General features: G+C 39.4%; 1 long non-coding RNA gene across 3 annotated transcripts in view; it reads left to right on the plus strand.

The window, feature by feature from the left end:
• The window catches only part of LOC138990401 (uncharacterized), an 88,760-nt gene that overhangs the window by 61,285 nt on the left and 6,655 nt on the right, over positions 1–20,820 (plus strand). The window contains exons 4-5 of one of the 3 annotated variants that reach the window (XR_011466475.1): positions 1,426–1,503; positions 10,233–15,081. This is a non-coding gene — a long non-coding RNA (uncharacterized lncRNA). Of the gene's footprint in view, positions 1–1,425; positions 1,504–10,232; positions 15,082–20,820 lie in introns of those variants that run through there. The other 2 variants (XR_011466474.1, XR_011466476.1) reach the window with 2 other exon arrangements.

A 20,820-nucleotide genomic window follows, 5' to 3' on the forward strand; every position in this document is an offset into this window, starting at 1 on the left:
TTGCATGAGATGTTAGGGCTTCAACATATAAATTTGGGGTGAACACAATTCAGTCCTTAGCTCTCCCCCTAGAGTCTCCAGAAAGGAATGCAACATTACTCATGCATACATTTTAGCCCAGTGAGATCCATGTCAGTATTCTGACCTTCAGAACTGTAAGATGGTAATATTGGATTGTTTAAACACTAAGTCTATGGTCATTTGTGACAGCCACAAAAAACCAGTACATACCCACTACCCTTCTCTTTGGCATTCTTCCATCCTTCATGGATGAATTTTGTTTGATGCAGACTAAACTGCTATGTGCCCAGTGGTATTCAACACACAGCATCTCTTGTCCTTCGTCACTACAAGGGCAGGATGAAGGTACCTACTACAGACAAGTACTGTGGGTCCCTGGAGGTCAGGGATTGCATTGGTCATGCCTCTGCTGGCCTAGTCCAGTGCCTCAAACACAGTAGATGCTCAATCAGGATTTGTCCAACAAAAAAAGAAACATTGATGTTCAGAGAGGTTACATAACTTTCTCAGGATCAGGAGATCTGATATGTCCACCCAAATGAAAGTCATGCATTTTCCATCACAAAATGTAAACCCCCGAAATTATAGTCCTTGCCTATCCACCTGCAATGCCAGAGACCTGGATTTGATCCCTGGGTTGGGAAGATCTGCTGGAGAAGGGAATGGCTACCCACTCCAGTATTCTTACCTGGAGAATTCTATGGACAGAGGAGACTGTGGGCTACAGATCATTGGTTTGCAGAGTTGGACACGACTGAAGTGATTTAGCACACACTACTACTACTACTAAGTCACGTCAGTCGTGTTTGACTCTGTGCGACCCCATAGACGGCAGCCCACCAGGCTCCCCTGTCCCTGGGATTCTCCAGGCAAGAACAATGGAGTGGGTTGCCATTTCCTTCTCCAATGCATGAAAGTGAAAAGTGAAAGTGAAGTCACTCAGTCGTGTCCTACTCTTAGCGACCCCATGGACTGCAGCCTACCAGGCTCCTCTGTCCATGGGATTTTCCAGGCAAGAGTACTGGATATTTATTCACTTCCCACTGTCACAGATCCTTTTCATGCATTTTTTCACTTGGGTCTTAGGAAGCAGACATTAATTATATTCATTAGATAGCTGAGAAAAATAAAAGTTCAGAAAGGTTAAGAAACAGTCTCCAAGTTTTGGGTGCGGTAGTTGTGGTAGAAATGATTTCAAAGCCCAAGTCTGGTAGGCTTTTGCAAAATCCATCTTTTCCCCACTACCTTGCACTGTACATGGACTATTTATTTTCATTTGTGTGTTTTCATGAGTTGCCCTATGCAAGCAGAATCTGTTGTTCCATCTGAATGTTCTAACTGTTCGCTGTGACCATGATCTTTCGAAGGTGGGAAGCATGTCTCCTCCTTTTTTTTTATTCCCAGGGGCAGCTCATTTCAAGTGGCTCATCACATACACACATCCTGGCAGCAGACTTCCTGGGTTTAACCCAGATCTCAGAGGTATGCCTACACTAATTAGAGCTGCTTCAACATTTTAGAACAGCTGGAAGTATTTTATTCTAAAAAGCCACTCAGTCAAGACAGTTTTTGGATGCCTGTCATACAAGACACACCATATGGAGGACAGAACCAAACCCACCTGGAGGCAGTACCGCCTGGTGGTTAGACACCTGGCCTCTAAAGTCAGGCAGGTCTGGTTCCGGGTCCCTGGACCACATTCCTCACTGGCTTTGGGACTGCGGCAAGTTATCCCATCCCTCTGAACCTTAGTTCCACATCTCTAACACTAGTTCTTTTTTTGCTTTTTGGCCATGCCGTGTGGCTTGCAGGATCTTGGTTCCCTGACCAGGGATTGAACCTGTGCCCTTGGCAGTGAAAGAGCAGAGTCCTAACCAATGGACCACCAGGAACTTCCCTCTAACACTAGTCCTTATTTCCCAGGTTTTCTTTGGTTTTGCTTTATTTTGATTTCTTTTTGCTCTTTTTGGGTAGTAAAGATTAAGGGAAATAAACCCAAGATGCTATTAACATAGATCCTGGGATGTAGGAAATGCTTATTAAATGTTAGCTGATTTCTGTTAAGTCTTTGTTCTGGCAGCCCTAGCAAATGAATACAGTAGAAATCAATCAGCCATTCTATGGTCTGAGTTCTGACTGGTCTTTATCAATCAAGGCACTGAATTCCTGTGAAGACAGTGGCTGGCTGACTCGTGAGAGCAGCAGATGGAGTATTTAACCATAATCCTCACCTGCGCTTATGCCCTCACCATGGCTTCATCTTGAGCAGTGTATCCTGTCCTGTCCTTTGACTTTGGCCACAGCTGTGGGTCTTACTCTGACTGTTGGAAAGGACACTGTGCCAGGTTCATGCATAAGAAGCTGTCTGTGTCTCCACTTCCCCTCTTGTACCCCTGCCATTTCTATGACAATGATATGACTCAGCCTCAGAGCCCAGGAGAGGGAGGGAGGTGGAGCAGAGCCTCCCTGGCTAACAGTAGAGCCATCTGGTCACCCAGCCTACATGAGCACACCCCACCAACCTGCGATGTGTGGGGGAGCCCAGATGACACAAGCAGATCTCCTTTCAGATGACTGTCAGCCATGTGAGTAACACTCACGGTTAAGTGGCACCAAGACTACACAGTGGTTATTACACAGTGTCTCACAGCGACAGCTAACGTATACAAGGAACACGTCACCTGGGGTTGTTCCATTAAGATGGAAGCCCAAGAGTCTTTCTTTCCAGTGTTGGGGAGAGTTACTCTTTCTCAGAGGGGGTGTATAGCGTGGAAATTTTTGGCAGCCACCTGGAAACCAGGTTGTAGATGACACTGAGGAATCAGAACAGAAAAATGAAAGGACTAAGTGTTCTTATCAGTGTTGCTGAGCCAGGAGATCAAACCAGACATAAGTCTTGAATGACCTCTAAAATCTCCAGTTACCCGAGCAAGAAATAATGCTGTTGTCTACTCCCAGGTGGCTTAGATTTTCCATTACTTCAAAAAGACAGACTCAGAACTTCTGGTTTCAGCTCTAACATGTAAAGAGTTTGGCAGTGATCATTCCTGTTCTTACAACAGAAAAATTCTGAGCAAACTGAAAATAAACAGATTTCCTCCGGCCCATCAAGGATTTGAAATCTGAGGGTAAACCGTCGCCTCCAGTCTGGAGAGATGGTAAGTGAACACAGAGTCTGCTTACCCGGAGCAGAAGGCGCTGGAGCCATAGATAAGTAGGAACACCTACATGAGGGTTTGGACGTGTAGAATAGTTTGAAAGTGTGAAATCTCTGGAGTCTGAAGTCTTAGGCAGCCCAATGCTTTTCAGGACCTATTTTCAGGAACCTCACCAGATTCTTATCATGAAGCCAAGAAAGATCCCCTCAGGGACTTCCCTGATGGTCCAGTGGTTAAGACTTTGCCTTCCGATACAGGGCGTACGAGTTCGATCCCTCATCTAGGATTTAAGATCCCACATAGGCGCTTCAAACCAAAACATAAAACAGAAGCAATACTGTAACAAATTCAATAAAAACTTTAAGAATGGTCCACGTCAACAGAATCTGAAAAAGAAATAAAGATCCTTTCGTGGCTCTGACAAGAGGAGGGGAAATCATTGTGAGACATGCCCAGAGAGTTCTCCAAAGCAGATGCTCACTCTCCCAGGGAAAGATTTTTACCAGAACCCAAGGGAAAGGGAAAAAAACTAAGGGGCCCTTGTGAAAGTCACAGCACAGGAATATGGGCCTGTTAAAAAGACTGAGATTTAATTAAATGATTATAAAATGCTTCCTCTCTCCAGCAGCTTACCCCCACATCAGTAAGAGTGTAGTATAACTCAACATTCAAAGAACCAAGATCATGGCATCTGGTCCCATCATTTCATGGCAAATAGATCAGAAACAATGGAAACAGTAAGAGACTTTATTTCCTTGGGCTCCAAAATCACTGCAGATGGAGACTGCAGCCATGAACTTAAAAGACACTTGCTCCTTAGAAGAAAAGCTATGATAAAACTAGATAGACAGAATATTAAAAAGCGGAGACATTACTTTACCAACAAAAGTCTGTCTAGTCAAAGCTATAGCTTTTCCAGTAGTCAGGTATGGATGTGAGAGTTGGACCACAAAGAAAGCTGAGCACTGAAGAATTGATGCTTTTGAACTGTGGTGTTGGAGAAGACTCTTGAGAGTCCTCTGGACTCCTTGTAAGGAGATCAAACCAGTCAATCTTAAAGGAAGTCAGTCCTGAATATTCATTGGAAGGACTGATGCTGAAGCTGAAATGTTAATACTTTGGCCACCTGATGTGAAGAACTGACTCATTGGGAAAGACTCTGATGCTGGGAAAGATTGAAGGCAGGAGGAGAAGGGGACGGCAGACAATGAGGCGGTTGGATGGCATCACTGACTCAATGGACATGAGTTTGAGTAAGCTCCCCGAGGTGGTGATGGACAGGGGAGCCTGGAGTGCTGCAGTCCATGGGGTCGCAAAGAGTCAGATACGACTGAGTGACTGAACTGATAACACTGGATTACAGCTGACAGAGCTGCAAGGCACAGACTCTTTAAGGAGCCCATAGACAACAGGAAAGGTAAAAACAAAGAAGTTAGACAAATTTGAAGCCTCTGACATCTACAGTTACAGCAATATTAAACACAGCCCGACTCTCAAACTGATGAACACAGGATCTTATACTAAAGGCTTTACCTCAGTTCTTATTACCCAATACATCATGTTCAACATTTAATAAAGTATTACGAGGCATGCTAAAAGGCAAGGAAAATCAGAGCCTGTAGAGAAAAAAGGAAACATTAGAAACAGATTCAGCTAGTACACAGACTCTGAACTGGTTAGACAGGGAATTAAAAATAACTATGATTAATATGTTACAGGCTGTAATGGAAAAACTAGACAACATGCAAGAACAGATGGATAATGTAAGCAGAGAGATGGAAACTATAACAAATAATCAAAACGAAATCCTACAAATCAAAAAGCACTGTAATAGAAATGGAGCAAACCTTTAATGGGCTCATCAGTATACTCAGAGGAGCCAAGGAAAGAATGAGAGAGGTTAAAGATATGCCAATAGAAAGTTCCCAAACTAAAATAAGGATAAAAAGAACAACAGCAGCAAAAAAAAGGCAGAACAAAATATTCTAGAACTGTAGGGAGATTCCAAAAGTTATAGCATAAACACAGTTGGAATACCAAAAAGAAAAGAAAGACAAAGATGACATATTTGAAGTAATAATGACAGAGAATTTTCAAAAATTAATGACAGACACAAACCACAGACCTAGGAAGCTCTGAGAAAACCAAGACAAATATAAAAAAAAAACTACACTTAGATATATCATATTTAAATTACAGGAAACTGACAAAGTCTTGAAGGAAGACAGAGTAGGGGGGAGGGGTCTTATCTATAGAGAAATAAGGATAAGAATTATGGAGGATTTCTCATCAGAAACTGTGCAGGCAAGCAGAGAGTGAAGTGAAATATTTAAAATGTTGAAAGAAAAAATTAAGAATTCTATATCAAGCAAAATTATCCTTCAAAAGTGAAGGAGAAATATTTTCTCAGTTAAACAAAAACGGAGGAAATTCACTGCCAGCACACCTGTCCAGAAACAAATGTGTAGGAAGTTCTTCATGAAGAAAAAAATTACATAAGTAAGAAACTTGGATCTACATTAAAAAAAGGAAAAGCATTAGAGAAGGGAATTTTTAAAAGATAAAAATAAACATTTTCATTTTTCTTACTCTTTTTTCCCACTTTCGCCCAATTGCTTACTCCCAACCCCAGCCTCTGGGAATCACCCATCTGTTTTCTGTCAATACGTTCAATTTGTTTTAGATTTCACATATAAGTGAAATAAAACCGTCTGTTTATATGACTTATTTCACTTCACATAACACCCTCCAGGTCCACCTTTGTTTCTCAAATGGCAGGGTTTCTCTCCTTGTAATGGCTGCCTTTTCTTTTTTTTTAATCCACTCATTCATCAGTGGGCACTTAGTTTATTTCCATGTCTCGCCTATTGTAAATAAGACTGCAATGAACATGGGAGCCCAATATCTTTTCAAGATAGTGATCTTGTTTCCTTCAGATAAATATCCAGAAGTGCCATTACTAGATGATGTGGTAGCTCTATTTTTACTTTTTAGAAACCTTCACACTTTTTTCCATAGCGACTTCCCCAGTTTACATTCTCGCTAACGGTGCATAAGGCTTCCCTTTTCTCCACATCTTTGCCAGCACTTGTTGTTGCTCATGGTTCCCTGAACCTCTTGTGCTGCTCCGTCTGTGGGATCTTAGTTCTCTGACCAGGGATTGAGTCCGGGCCCTGGCAGTGGAAGCTCCAAGTCCAAACCTCTGGACTGGCAAGGAATTCCCATGTTTCTCATATTTTTGATGATCACCATTTAATTGTGATTTTAATTTGCCTTTCCCTGACTATTAGCCATGTTGAGCACATTTTCAGGGACTTCTTGGCCATTTGTATGATGTTTATTCAGTTCCTCTCCCCATTTTAAAATCAGATTATTAGGGTTTTTCCTGTTGAGTTGTATGAGTTCTTTCTATATTTTGGATATGAATGCCGTATCAGATATATAAGTTGCAAATATTTTCTCCCACTCTGTAACTTGCATTTTCATTTTGTTCATGTTTTATTTTTGGTGTGCAGAGGCTTTTTAGTTTTATGTGGTTTAGTTGCTAAGTTGTGTCTGACTCTTGTGACCCCATGGACTGTAGCCTGCCAGGCTCCTCTGTCCATGGGATTCTCCAGGCAAGAATAAATGGAGTGGGTTTCCATTTCCTTCTCCAAAAATAAAGTGAAAGTCGCTTAGTCGTGTCTGACTCTGCAACCCCATGGACTGTAACAGTCCCTGGAATTTTCCAGGCCAGAATACTGAAGTGGGTAGCCATTTCCTTCTCCAGGGTATCTTCCCAACCCAGGGATTGAAGCCAGGTCTCCTGCATTGCAGGCAGATTCTTTACCAGCTGAGCCACCAGGGAAGCCCAGTTTTATGTAGTACCTATTTTTTCTTACTCTTAACTGATATTGAAGTATAACTGTTTCAATAATAGTAATAATGTATTGGGTGACTAAAGCATATGGATATATGAAACGGACAGCAAAGTCATAAAGGATGAGAAGGAAGAATTGGGAATATTCTATTATAAAGTAGCAACAATACATGTGAGATGATATAGTGTTATTTGAAGGTGAGCTTAGATTAGTTGCAAATGTATATTGCTATTTTTTTTTTTAAATATGAGTCAGGTTGTTGTTGTTTTTGATGTAGACTATTTTTAAAGTCTTGATTGAATTTGTTACAACATTATTTTAGTTTTATGCTTTGGTTTTTTTGGCCCTAAGACATGTGGGATCTTAGCTTCCCAACCAGGGATTGAACCCGTGCCCCCCCCTTTTTTTTTTTAAAGAAAGTCCTTTAATCGTTGGGGGCCTCAGAGACCTCTCCACCGCGTGCTCCTCTCAGTAAGCCTGCTTACTCCCATGCCCCCTGAATTGAAAAACGCAGTCTTAACCACTGCACCACCAGGGAAGTCCCAGAGATGTGTGCTGTAAACTCCAGAGCAACCACTAAATTTGTTAAAATAACAATCTGTATACTAAGAAAGGAAAGAAAATGGAATAGTATAAAATGTTCAATTAAAACCAGAGATGGCAGGAAAGAAGAAATACAAACAAGTGTGACGAATAGAAAACAGTTTAAACGTGGTAGATATTAATCTAACTATACCAGTAGTCAATATATGTGAATGTTCTAAATACCAGAATTAGAAGACAAACATTATCAGAGTGAAGGAAAAAAAAAGATTCAAATATACTTTGTCCACCAGAAATTCTCTTTAAATCTAAAGGTTCATATATGCTGAAAATAAAGGCATAGAGAGATATATCGTGTTGACATGAATCAAAAGAAAACTGGAGTTAATCACATTAATTTCAGTTAAAACTGACTTCAACACAAGAAAAAAAAGTCGGATATAAATAAGAGCATTATAGAACAGTAAAGGGGTAAATTTCCCAAGAAAGCATCATGATTCTAAGTGTGAAAGCATCTAGTATCAAAATATTTGAGGCAAAAATTAATTGAATTTCAAAGAGAAATAGACAAACCCACTCTTACAGTTGATGACTTCCACACCCCTCTTTCAATAACTGATAGATGAAGCAAGTAGAAAACCTGTAAGGATATAGTTAATCTGAACACCACCATCAGTCTCCCTGACATTTATAGAATACTTCTTCCAACAATAGCAGAACACACAATCTTGTCAAGCCCATGGGGCTCTTACACGAAGACTGACCACGTCCTTTGTCATAAATCACACCTTAACACACTTGAAAGAATAGAGATTGTACAAAATACGTTCTCAGGCCACAGTGGAATTAAACAGGAAAGCAATAATAGAAAGATAGTTCAAAAATCCTGTAATAGTTGGAAATTAACAAAAAAAGACTCTTCTGAATAACACATGGGTCAAAGAAGTCTCAAGAGAAATTTACAGCTATTTTGAACTAAATGAAAAAGAAAGTACAACTTATCAAAAATAAACACTTCTCACTGGCACATCCGTCATGCTAGACTCCCAGAGTTGCCTGTGCTCAGGAATAAGGGTACTTCCTCCATAAAGTTGTCATCTACTCCCCTTGGAAGGATCTGACTAAGTCACAGAAATGACTGGCTCCCCTCCAAGGTGGCTAGGGCATGCAGACCAGCTTTGGTAGATCTGAGGTCAGGCATGCCGTAATTGAAAGCTTCAGAGGATAAGCCTTTGGAGAGCTTGTTCCATTCAGAATGCCCAAATCCTGCCTGGTTTTTATTACAGACACCTTAACAAAGTGGTAAAACTTTTTAGATTGCAAATTTAAAATATTCTAAAAGTGATACTGCATTTCTCAAAGACTCGAGACTCTGGTCTGCTAGAGTTCACTTAGGCGTGTTGAGTTCAATTGGGTTTCACAGGAAATGCTGATATATGGTGTAAGGATGCATCAGAGTTTAGCTCTGACCTCAATATTGGGCTCTGATTTGCTCTTTGACTTTTCCTGGTCCTAATCTTCGGAAGTCTTACTAGCCTAGTTCCCCTATTTCACCACCCTACCTTGTGTCCGGTCGATGATCATGTGATTGTACAGAGAACACATATGCGGTCAGAAACGATGCTGCTTGTCCAATGCTGATTGGAATAAGACATCTTTAGATTTATCTTTCATATTGGAATATTTATTTTCAGATATACGAAAGCATTTCAGACATATCTTAGAGTGAATAGTCTATAAATTTTGAAATTCTATTGAAATATAAATAAATTATTTATAAGAAAGTATAAATAAGAGCAGAGAAGGCAATGGCACCCCACTCCAGTACTCTTGCCTAGAAAATCCCATGGACGGAGGAGCCTGGTGGGCTGCAGTCCATGGGGTCGCTAAGAGTCGGACACGACTGAGCGACTTCACTTTCACTTTTCACTTTCATGCATTGGAGGAGGAAATGGCAACCCACTCCAGCGTTCTTGCCTGGAGAATCCCAGGGACGGGGGAGCCTGGTGGGCTGCCATCTATGGGGTCACACAGAGTCGGACACGACTGAAGTGACTTAGCATAGAATAAATAAGAGAGCTTCCCTGGTGGCTCAGATGGTAAAGAATCCGCCTGCAAGGCATGATACCTGAGTTTAGTCCCTGGGTTGGGAAGATCCCCTGGAGGAGGGCATGGCAACCCACTTCAGTATTCTTGCCTGGAGAATCCCCTTGGACAGAGGAACCTGGCAGGCTACAGTCCATAGGGTCGTACAGGGTTGGACACGACTGAAGCGACTTAGCATATAAATAAGAGAAATAAAATATTGCCTGCAGTATCAGTAAACAAAAGATTAACAAAAGATTATCATCATTAACCCCTGCAGCCCCCTACTCATGGTGAGCCCTGTGGGAATTCAGGAAGGAAACACCGAATGCCTGCCACCTAGCAGTCATCAACCTGCAGCCACCCCCAAGGCTGAAGCTTGAGGAAACTCACAATGTAGACACAGGATACTGGCCGCAGATAGCTGAGTGCAGATCAAAGGAATGATTTTGGGGCGCCCAGACTCTTGCATCCTCCCATTTCCCAATTTAGAAAAGCACTAAATTCCTTAACTTGAGATATCTGGTTTTCTTTAACAATAATCTTTTCATTTTTGTCACCCAAGGATTGAACCCTCATCTCCTGAAATCTCCTGCATTGGCAGGTGGATTCTTTACCACTGAACCACCTGGGAAGCCAGCTCTATTACGATCAACCATTTTATCCTTTCTGAGCAAATGTTTATAAAAATTTGAATAATAATTGTATTAGTCTGTTTGAGCTGCTGTAATGCTTAAAATTCTCCAAGCCAGGCTTCAGCAATATGTGAACCGTGAACTTCCAGATGTTCAAGCTGGTTTTAGAAAAGGCAGAGCAACCAAAGATCAAATTGCCAACATCCATCCGCTGGATCATTGAAAAAGCAAGAGAGTTCCAGAAAAACATCTATTTCTGCTTTATTGACTATGCCAAAGCCTTTGACTGTGTGGGTCACAATAAACTGTGGAAAATTCTGAAAGAGATGGGAATACCAGACCACCTGACCTGCCTCTTGAGAAACCTGTATGCAGGTCAGGAAGCAACAGTTAGAACTGGATATGGAACAACACACTGGTTCCAAATAGGAAAAGGATTACATCAAGGCTGTATATTGTCACCCTGCTTATTTAACTTCTATGCAGAGTACATCATGCAGAATGCTGGGCTGGAAGAAGCATAAGCTGAAATCAAGATTGCCAGGAGAAATATCAATTACCTCAGATATGCAGATGACACCCCCTTATGGCAGAAAGTGAAGAAGAACTAAAGAGCCTCTTGATGAAAGTGAAAGAGGAGAGTGAAAAAGTTGGCTTAAAGCTCAACATTCAGAAAACGAAGATCATGGCATCCGGTCCCATCGCTTCATGGCAAATAGATGGGGAAACAGTGTCAGACTTTATTTTTTGGGGCTCCAAAATCACTGCAGATGGTGACTGCAGCCATGAAATTAAAAGACGCTTACTCCTTGGAAGGAAAGTTATGACCAACCTAGAGAGCATATTAAAAAGCAGAGACATTACTTTGCCAACAAAGGTCCATCTAGTCAAGGCTATGGTTTTTCCAGTGGTCATGTATGGATGTGAGAGTTGGACTGTGAAGAAAGCTGAGTGCCGAAGAATTGATGCTTTTGAACTGTGATGTTGGAGAAGACTCTTGAAAGTCCCTTGGACTGCAAGGAGATCCAACCAGTCCATTCTAAAGGAGATCAGTCCTGGGTGTTCATTGGAAGGACTGATGCTAAAGCTGAAACTCCAATACTTTGGCCACCTGATGCGAAGAGCTGACTCATTGGAAAAGACCCTGATGCTGGGAAAGATTGAGGGCAGGAGGAGAAGGGGACGACAGAGGATGAGATGGTTGGATGGCATCACCAACTCGATGGACATTGAGTCTGAGTGAACTCCGGGAGTTGGTGATGGACAGAGAGGTCTGGCGTACTGCGGTTCATGGGGTCACAAAGAGTCAGACACGGCTGAGTGACTGAACTGAAAAGGATACTAAAGACCGGCTGGCTTAAGCAACGGAAATTTATTTTTCTCAAGTTCTGGAGGCTGAAAGTCCAAGACCAAGGTGCCAGAAGGACTGACTCCAGCTCTCTTCCCTGCTTGTAGGTGGCCTCCTTCTCACTGTGTCCTCACGTGGCCTTTCTGCTGTGAGTGGGCTCCTGGTTTCTCTTCCTTTTATAAGGATCCTATTGGATTAGGGCCCCACTCTTATGACCTCATTTAACCTCAGTGATTTATTCCTGTCTTCATGTACAGCTATATTGGGGGTTAAAGCTTTAGCATGTGAATTTGGAGGGACCCAAGTCAGTCAACAATAATAATAATATAATGTAAGGGAAATAGTAATAATAAACTGTTGTACCAGCATCCATAGCATTAATTGAAATTAACATTATGAACTGGTTTTGAGATCACAGTAATGCTGGCTTTATGAAATGAGTTAGAAAGGCCTTTTTTTATATCTATTACCTTCTAGAAAGGATTGTAGAGAATTGGTATAAATTTTTCCTTACATGTTTCATAGAGTTCACCAGTGAATTGATACAGGTCTGGTACTCTCTGTTTTGGAAAGTTATTAATTATTGATTCAATTTCTTTAATATATATATATATAAAAACCATACTATCTTTTCTACACATATTCAGATCAATATTCAAATTGTGTAAATTTTGGCACATTTCAAGGAATGCATCTATTTCATATAGGTTATCAAATTTGTGGGTATAGAGTTGTTTATAATATTCCTTTATTATCCCATTAATATCCTGGGATCAGCAGTGATGATCCCTCTTATATTTCTATGTTAATCATTTTTCTGCTTCCTTTTTATTAATCAACCTAGCTAGATGCTTATTGAGGTCATCAATCTTTTTGAAGTTTGATTTTGCTGATAATATCTATTGTTTTCATGCTTCCAATTTCATTGATTTCTGCTGACATTTTATTTCTTTCCTTCTGCTTACTTTGAATTTAAATAAAATCCAAATCATTTTCTTTTTCTATTTTCCTAACATGTAAGGGTTTTAGATGGTTGATTTTAGATTTTTCTTATTTTTTTAATATAAGCATTCAGTGCGATAAATTTTCCTGTAAACACTGCTTTTATTGTATCCCACCAATTTTAATAAGTTGCATTTTAATTTTCATTTACTGCAAAGCATTTTAATTTTTTTCTTGAGAGTTCTTCTTGACTCGAGTATCATTTGCAAATGTATTGTTTAATCTCCAGATATTTGGGGGACTTTCCAGCTTTCTGTTATTGATTCCTAGTTTAATTCAGCTGTGGCCTGAGCACTTGCTTTCTGTGATTTCTGTTCTTTTGAATTTGTTAAGGTGTTTTTTATGGCCCAGAATGTGATCTCTCTTGGTGAATGTCCATGTGAGCTTTCAGAAGAATGTGTATTTTGCTCTTGCTGGATGAAGTAATCAATAGCTGTCAATTGTACCCAGTTGATTGATGGTGCTGTTGAGCTCAACTATGTCCTTACTGATTTTCAGTCTGCTGAACCTGTCCATTTCTGAGAGAAGGGTGTGGAAGTCTCCATCTATAATAATGAATTCATCTCTTTCTCCTTACAACTCCATCAGTTTTTGACCCACATAGTCTGACACTCTGTTGTTAGACACAAATAAACTCATTAAGGCTTGTTACATACTCTTGGAGAACTGACCACTTCATCATTATGTAATATCCCTTTTTATCCCTGATAACTTTCCTTGCTCTGAAGTCTGACCTGTCTGAAATTAATACAGCTACTCCACTTTCTTCTTATTACTCCACTTTCTTATTAGTGTAACTATGGTAACATCTTTCTCCATCTTTTTATTGTTAATCGATGTGTAGCTTCATATTTTAAGTGTGTTTCTTAGAGACCACATGTAGTTGAGTCTTGCTTTTTGATCCACCCTGACAATCTGCCTTTTATTTGCTATATTTTAAACCATTGGTGTTTAAAGTGGTTTTATTTCTTACACTTTTAACAATATAATGTCTCCTATTCAGAATAAATATACACCCAATGAGAGTGGGATTCCAAGTGAATAGAGGCTTGGGGGTGCTTGTTAAAGTGATTATTTTTTTAATATATACATTTTATTGAAGTATAGTGGACTTACAGTGCTTCAGGTACACAACAAGGTGATTCAGTTATACATATACACACATATATTTTTGAAATTATTTTCCATTATAGCTATTTAATGTAATTATTGATACAGTTGGATTTAGATCTACCATATTTGCTGTTGTTTTCTATTCATTGCTCTGTTTTTTTGACCCTATTTTTGTTCTCCTCTCTGTTTCTGATATTTGTGGGTTTTAGTTAGCATTTTATACAATTCAATTCTTTTCCCTTTCTTGGCATATCAGTTGTACTTCTTTTGGTGGCTGCTGTAGAGTCTGTAATATACATTTACAATGAAACCAAGTTCACTTTCAAATTATGCTACACTCCTTCACAGTTGGTGTGAATGCCTTATAGTAACAAGTTCAGTAACAAGATAATCCTAATCTTCCCCTCCCGTCCTTTGTATCATTGCTGTCATTCAAAAATATGTATCTCACAGTCAAGTACATTGTTGCTATTATTATTGTAATGAACTTCTGTATGTTAGCTCAATTAAGAATAAGAAAAATAAAAACTTTTATTTTACCTTCACTTATCCAACCAGTCCATTCTGAAGGAGATCAGCACTGGGATTTCTTTGGAAGGAATGATGCTAAAGCTGAAACTCCAGTACTTTGGCCACCTCATGCGAAGAGCTGACTCATTGGAAAAGACTCTGATGCTGGGAGGGATTGGGGGCAGGAGGAGAAGGGGATGACAGAGGATGAGATGGCTGGATGGCATCACTGACTCGATGGACATAAGTCTGAGTCAAGTCTGGAAGTTGGTGATGGACAGGGAGGCCTGGCGTGCTGCGATTCATGGGGTCGCAAAGAGTCAGACACGACTGAGTGACTGATCTGATCTGATCTGATCTATCCCTTCTCTATGAGGCTTCCCAGATGGTGCTAGTGGTAAAGAACTCACCTGCCAGTGCAGGAGACATAAGAAATGATCCCTGGGTTGGGAAGATCCCCTGGAGAAGGAAATGGCAACCCACTCCAATAAACTTGCCTGGAAAATCCCATGGACAGAGGAGCCTGATGGGCTACAGTCCACGGGGTCGCAAAGAGTCAGACGCAACTGGGCACAAGTGTATCCCTTGTCTGCTGCTCCCCTGTGTTTATGTAAATCCAGGCTTCTGTCCTCTATCATTTTCCTTCTCCCTGAAGAACTTCTTTTAACATTTCTTCAGGGCTTATCCACTGGGAACAAATTCCCTCAAGTTTTATTTGTCTGAAAGTCCTTCTCCTACACTGCTGAAGGATAATTCAGTAGTGTTCAAAATTCCAGCTTGGAGTACTTCTCTTTCAATACTTTAAATATATCACACCACTCTTGTGTTGCTTGCATGATTTCTGAAGAGAAATTAAATGCAATTTTTATCCATGCTCTGCTATAGGTAAGGTTTTTTTTTTTTTAATCTGACTTCTTTCAAGCTTTTTCTTGATTTTTGATTTTCTAAGGTTTAAATATGATATGCCCTAGATTTTTTTTTTTTTTTTTTTTTGCTCTTATCTTGTTTGGTGTTCTCTGAGTTTCCTGGATCTGTGACTTGATGTCCAATATTAATTTGGAGGAAGTTATCAATCATCATTGCTTCAAATATTTCTATTCCTTCCTTCTTTTTCTGGTATTCTTATTATATGGATGTTATATCTTTTTTTAGTAATCCCACAATTCTTGGATATTTGGTTCTGTGATTTTTTCCATTTTTTTTTCTCTCTGCTTTTTCATTTTGGAAGTTTCTACTGACATATCGTCAAATTCAGTCTCCTCAGCTGTATCCAGTGTACTAGTGAGCTCATCAAAAGCGTTCTTCACTCCCTTTATAATATTTTCAATCCTTTCCATTTCTTTTAGACACTTCCTTAGAATTTCCATCTCTCTGCTCCATTGTCCATCTGTTCTTATGTGGTTTCTACTTTACACATTAGAAACTTTACTGTATTAATCATGATTGTTTTCACTTCTTAGTCTGATAATTCCAACATCTTTTGTCATATCTCAGTTTGATTTTGATGCTTGCTCTGTCTCTTCAAACTGTGTTTCTGGCCTTTTAGTATGTCTTGTAATTTTTTCTTGATAGTCAGATGTGATATACTGAGTAAATGGAACTGCCATAAGGAGGCCTTTAGAAAAGTGATGGTGAGGTGTAGGGGGAGTGGAGTGTTCTACAGTCCTGTTGATGCAACTTCAGTCTTTCAGTGACCCTGTACCTCTGACCTGTGATGTTCCTAAGTGCTTTTTAGTCTCCCCTACCCGCTTAGGTGGGAGAGATGGCTAGAGTGGGCTGGAATTGCGTATTTCCTGGGTTGTTTAGGCTCTGATAAGTCTCCTAGAGTTTAGGGTCTGATAAGAGAGTTTCTCTTGAGGACAAGCCTGATGAAGAAGGACAGAATGCTCTGTCATATTTCAAAGGGTTCCTTTTCTTCTCTCCATGCTGGAAGCATGAGGGAATTTTCTTCAATATCATTGTGAAGATCTGATCAAGTCCCAGGAGGTAAAACACGAAAGTGTAAGATCCCTCTTATGACTGCTTCAGTCCCTGGAGTTTTACCTCCCAGACTTGCCCACCCTGAGCCTCCAGTAACTCATCAATTATAGTTTATATTTTTCTTACCTTGGCACTGAGTTCCTGGGAGGTTTGTGCCTAGGGTTTCTGTTCTGGTAATTTGTGATTTTCTGTATTAATATTTTCATGTCTGTCTCTTTAATTTTGAGGGCAACAGTTTGCCTGTGACCTCACTTCTCTCAATGGTTCTTAAAAGAGTTGCTGATTTTTCCAGCTTGTTCAGCTTTTTAATTACGTTAATAAACACAAGACAAATTGTTAAGGAAGAGCAACAACTTCCAATCTCCTTATATGTTGAACTGGAAACTGAAAGCCTGTATTCACGTAGATTTCAAAACCAACTTGTTAATTTCTGCAAAAGGGCAGCAGGAATTTTAAGAAGTATGGCATTAAATCTGTAGATCAATTGAAAGAATACCGCCATCTAAACAATAGTAAGTATTCCAGTCCTTGAACACAAGTTGTCTTTCAATTTCGTTAGGTCTCTAGTTTCTTTCAATGATGTGTTGTATATTTCTAAGGACTTGTCTTGCCAAATTTATTCCGGGTGCTTCATTCTTTTTGAAACTATTGTAAATGGAGTTGTTTTAAAATTTTATTGTCAAAAATTTACTACTATGGTATGGAAGGAAATTCAATTGATTTTTGTATGTTGATTTTGTATCTTGCATTTTTGCTAAAGGCATTTATTAGCTTTAATACCTTTTTTGCAGATTCCTGCAAATAGAAATAGGTTTATTTTGTCCTTTATCAGTATGGTGCCTTTTATTACTTTTTTCTTGCCTGATTGCCCTGGCTAGAATCTCTCATACCATATTGAATAGAAGTTTTGGGAGCAGATAACCTTTTAACGCTTCCAATCTTAGAGTAAAAGCTTCTGTATTTTGCTATTATGATGTTTCATCGGCTTCTTCACAGATGCCCTTTGACATTCTGAGGAACTTTTCTTCTCTGTGTGGTCTGTTGAGTATTTTTTTTTTTTTAATCACAAAGGGATGTTGAGTTTTGTCAAATTTTTTTTGGCATCAATAGAAATGATCATGTTGTTTTTGCCCTTTATTTTACTGAAATGCGGTATTATTTGTTGATTCTTATATATCAAACCAATCTTGCTTTCCTGGGTTAATTTATACTTGCTCATGGTATATAATCCTTTGTGTATGTCACTGGATTCAGATTTTTAGTATTTTGTTGAGGATTTTGTCATCTATATTCATAAGTTTCTTTTTCCCACTGTGATGTCATTGACTGGTTTTGGTATCAGAAAAATACTGGCCTCATAGAATGAGTTGTAAAATGTTCCCTCTTCTATTTTTGTAAGGGTTTGTAAAGCATTCATTTAAATTCTTCCTTAAACATTTGGTAAAACTCATCTGTGAAGCCATCTGGTCCTGCACTTTGTGAGGTTTCTTGAATACTAATTTTATCTCTTGTTATAGGTCTATACAGATATTTTATTTATTCTTGAGTCAGTTTGGGTAGTTTGTGACTTTCTAAGAATTTGTGTATTTCATCTAAGTTATCTGATTTCTTGGTATACAATTGTTCATCGTTCATAGTACTTCCTTCTAATTCATATAGGCTCTTTTGTTCCTTATATTAGTAATTTGAATCCTCTCTTTTTGAGTATTCTGGTCACTTAAGCTAAAGTCCTGATTCCTTTTTTTTCAAGTCAGTTAAGCTAAAGTCCTGGTTCCTTCTTTTTTCCTGTTTCCTTATTTAAGGAAAACCTGCAAATACCTCCTGGTTCCTTCCAGCCCTGCTTTTGGCACACTATGCACTCACAGTTCTGGAACCAGAGATTGTTGCTTAGGAAGGAATAAAAGTGACTGGCATGTGGAGCAAGGAGCTCGTGTTGTAACTTTAGGGCCTCTGAAGTTTCTCTTAAAGAGAGAAGAATACACGTTTTAAGAACAAAACAAAACACCTTTGAATCATGACATTTTAAAATTTGGTAACCAAAAGCACAATACCCAGTAAGTCTAGCCAAAGACTTCTTTATGAAAACTATTTCAAGGAATCAAAGACAAAAATCGTGTCTATCAAAAGAATTTGTTAATACTAATGTAGTATGGATGACTTTAAAATAAAAAATGCCAACTATTTCACTGTAAGTAATTACCTTGGCTTATTTATGCATTTTACTAACACTAGATATGGGATCATGGAGGTGGTTAGTTATTAGGTTTTCCCACTCTGAACAGCTTTCTTGTCCTTTAAAGGCATAATTCTAAGTCTCACAAACCTTGATTCCTTGACTGGTAGATTCATATGTATGGAGAGGTTGTGAAATCTTATCTAGGAGGTCTTGAAATCAGGTGCTACAGTTACAGCTTCCTGGGATTTCAAGACATGCTAACAATATCACATTTAGAGGAGCCCTTCTGCTTTCCAGGGCTTCCCTGGTAGCTCCTGGGAGTTCGACTCCTAGGTCAGGAAGATCCCTTGGAGAAGGAAATGGCAACCCACTCCATTATTCTTGCCTAGAAAATTCCATGAACAGAGGAGCCTGCCAGGCTACAGTCCATGGAGTCAGACACGACTGAGCGACTTCACTTTCTTTTCTTTCTGCTTTCCTGTCCCTACCCCTCGTTTATTATTTGAACATACCTCTTCTCCCTTCTCAAATTCCCAGCCTACTCACACACACTCAGTCTCCTCTAGTATTTATTAAATACCTCAGGGAAATGGTAAGTAACTTTTAATAAAATGGTTGAGTACCACAATAATCATTATTGGGGACAGGATCCATCGATGGATGCTAAAACTAATGGGTAAAATTTTGAAGGGAAACAAGTTGACCTGTTTCCAAGGTATCACCTCCCAAGATACTAACTCCAAGTGATCCAGGTTAACATCACCAGTAATAAGACATGGACATTACAAACCTCTTGATACAATGCAATGAGAACTCAGTGTCATTTCATTGCCCAAAATGGATAACCTCACGCAAATCTTGAGAAAGCATTAGAGAAGCCTAAATTGAGGGACATTCTATAGAATAAACCACCAATACTCCTCAAAAGTGTCAAGATCATGAAAGATAATGAAAAAGAATTGTCAGAGATTAGTGGAAAAGAAAATAACTGAATGCAGTGTGGGAGACCAGAGAATTCTATCTTGAACAGAAAGGGGATATTAGCAGAAAAGGTGATGACATTTGAATACGGTCTGTATTTTGTTAGCAATAGTATAACTGTGGTAATTTAGTCTTTTTTAAGATTTTTTTTGTGGTCCATTTTAAAAGTCTTTATTGAATTTGTTACAATATTGCTTCTGCTTTATGTTTTGGCTTTTTGGCTCTCAGGCATGTGGGATTTTAGCTCCTTGGCCAGGGATTGAAATCTGCATCCCCTGCATTAGAAGGCAAAGTCCTAACACAGGAAAGTCCCTGTGTTAATTTTATAGATTTGATTATTGTGCAGTAGATACCCAATGTGATAACCTTAGGGGAAGTTCATGACAGGAACTATTTTTGCAACTTTCTGTAAGTTTAAAATTAGTTCAAAATAAAAAGTTTAAAGGGCTTCCCAGGTGGTGCTAATGGTAAAGAACCCGCCTGCCAATGCAGCAGGTATAAAAGATTTGGGTTCGATCCCTGGATCGGGAAGATTCCCTGGAGGAGTGCATTGCAACCCACTCCAGTATTCTTGTCTGGAGAATTCCATGGACAGAGGAGCCTGGCAGGCTATGGTCCATAAGGTTGCAAACAGTTGGACATGACTGAAGCGACTTAGCATGCAAGCATGCAAAAAGTTAAAAGAAATCATTACACTCTATTTTAACTTGTCAAAGGACTAGTTTTTTCATTCCTTTGATCATTTTTATCATCTGACTTGAAAACTTGGTATTTTTGGGACATAATAGTTTAATGAGAATATGACTTATGCAGACTACGCAGAGAAGCACTGAAAGAAAAAGTATTATATCAACATAAGGTTGTAGTCTCAAATTCTCACACTGCTTTTTCAAAGTTTAATTTAGACCGTGTTTTGTGCCTTGTACACCGGTGGTGGTGTGAACTAACATAGTTTATGCCCGGCCTGGGATTTAACTTAGAAATTCCTCTTCTGAATATTTTCCGGATTGGAGGGACTTGCTATTCACAGCTAAACGTTTAATGGTGTAGCTGGAATTCTTATACCTCAGGACCTCAGAATCTATTGCTTGTAGACTGATTTGAATGTTTAAACCTTAGGAGTTTGGCTTTGTTGGTTTTCCATATTTAAGAAGTGTTTAAAAGCAAATGAGACACAGCAAGTTGAACAAAATGGTACATGTAATCTTGAGTGTTATAATTTGTTAGCTAGCCACAAATAGGGGAAGTTATGAAGTCCTAGTCATCTCATCTAAGAGGAAGTCCCAACCGCATCTGTGTTTCTCTGTTTTTAACATACACAGAAATCTGTGGGTTTTATTAAAATGCAGATTCTTAGGCAGCCAGCCCGCGGGGTAGGAGGATGGGCCTCCAAGATTCTGCATCTCCC

The sequence above is a fragment of the Bos mutus genome, chromosome 13 (genome assembly GCF_027580195.1).
Source record: "Bos mutus isolate GX-2022 chromosome 13, NWIPB_WYAK_1.1, whole genome shotgun sequence".
In the NCBI taxonomy this organism is placed as follows: Eukaryota; Metazoa; Chordata; class Mammalia; order Artiodactyla; family Bovidae; genus Bos; species Bos mutus.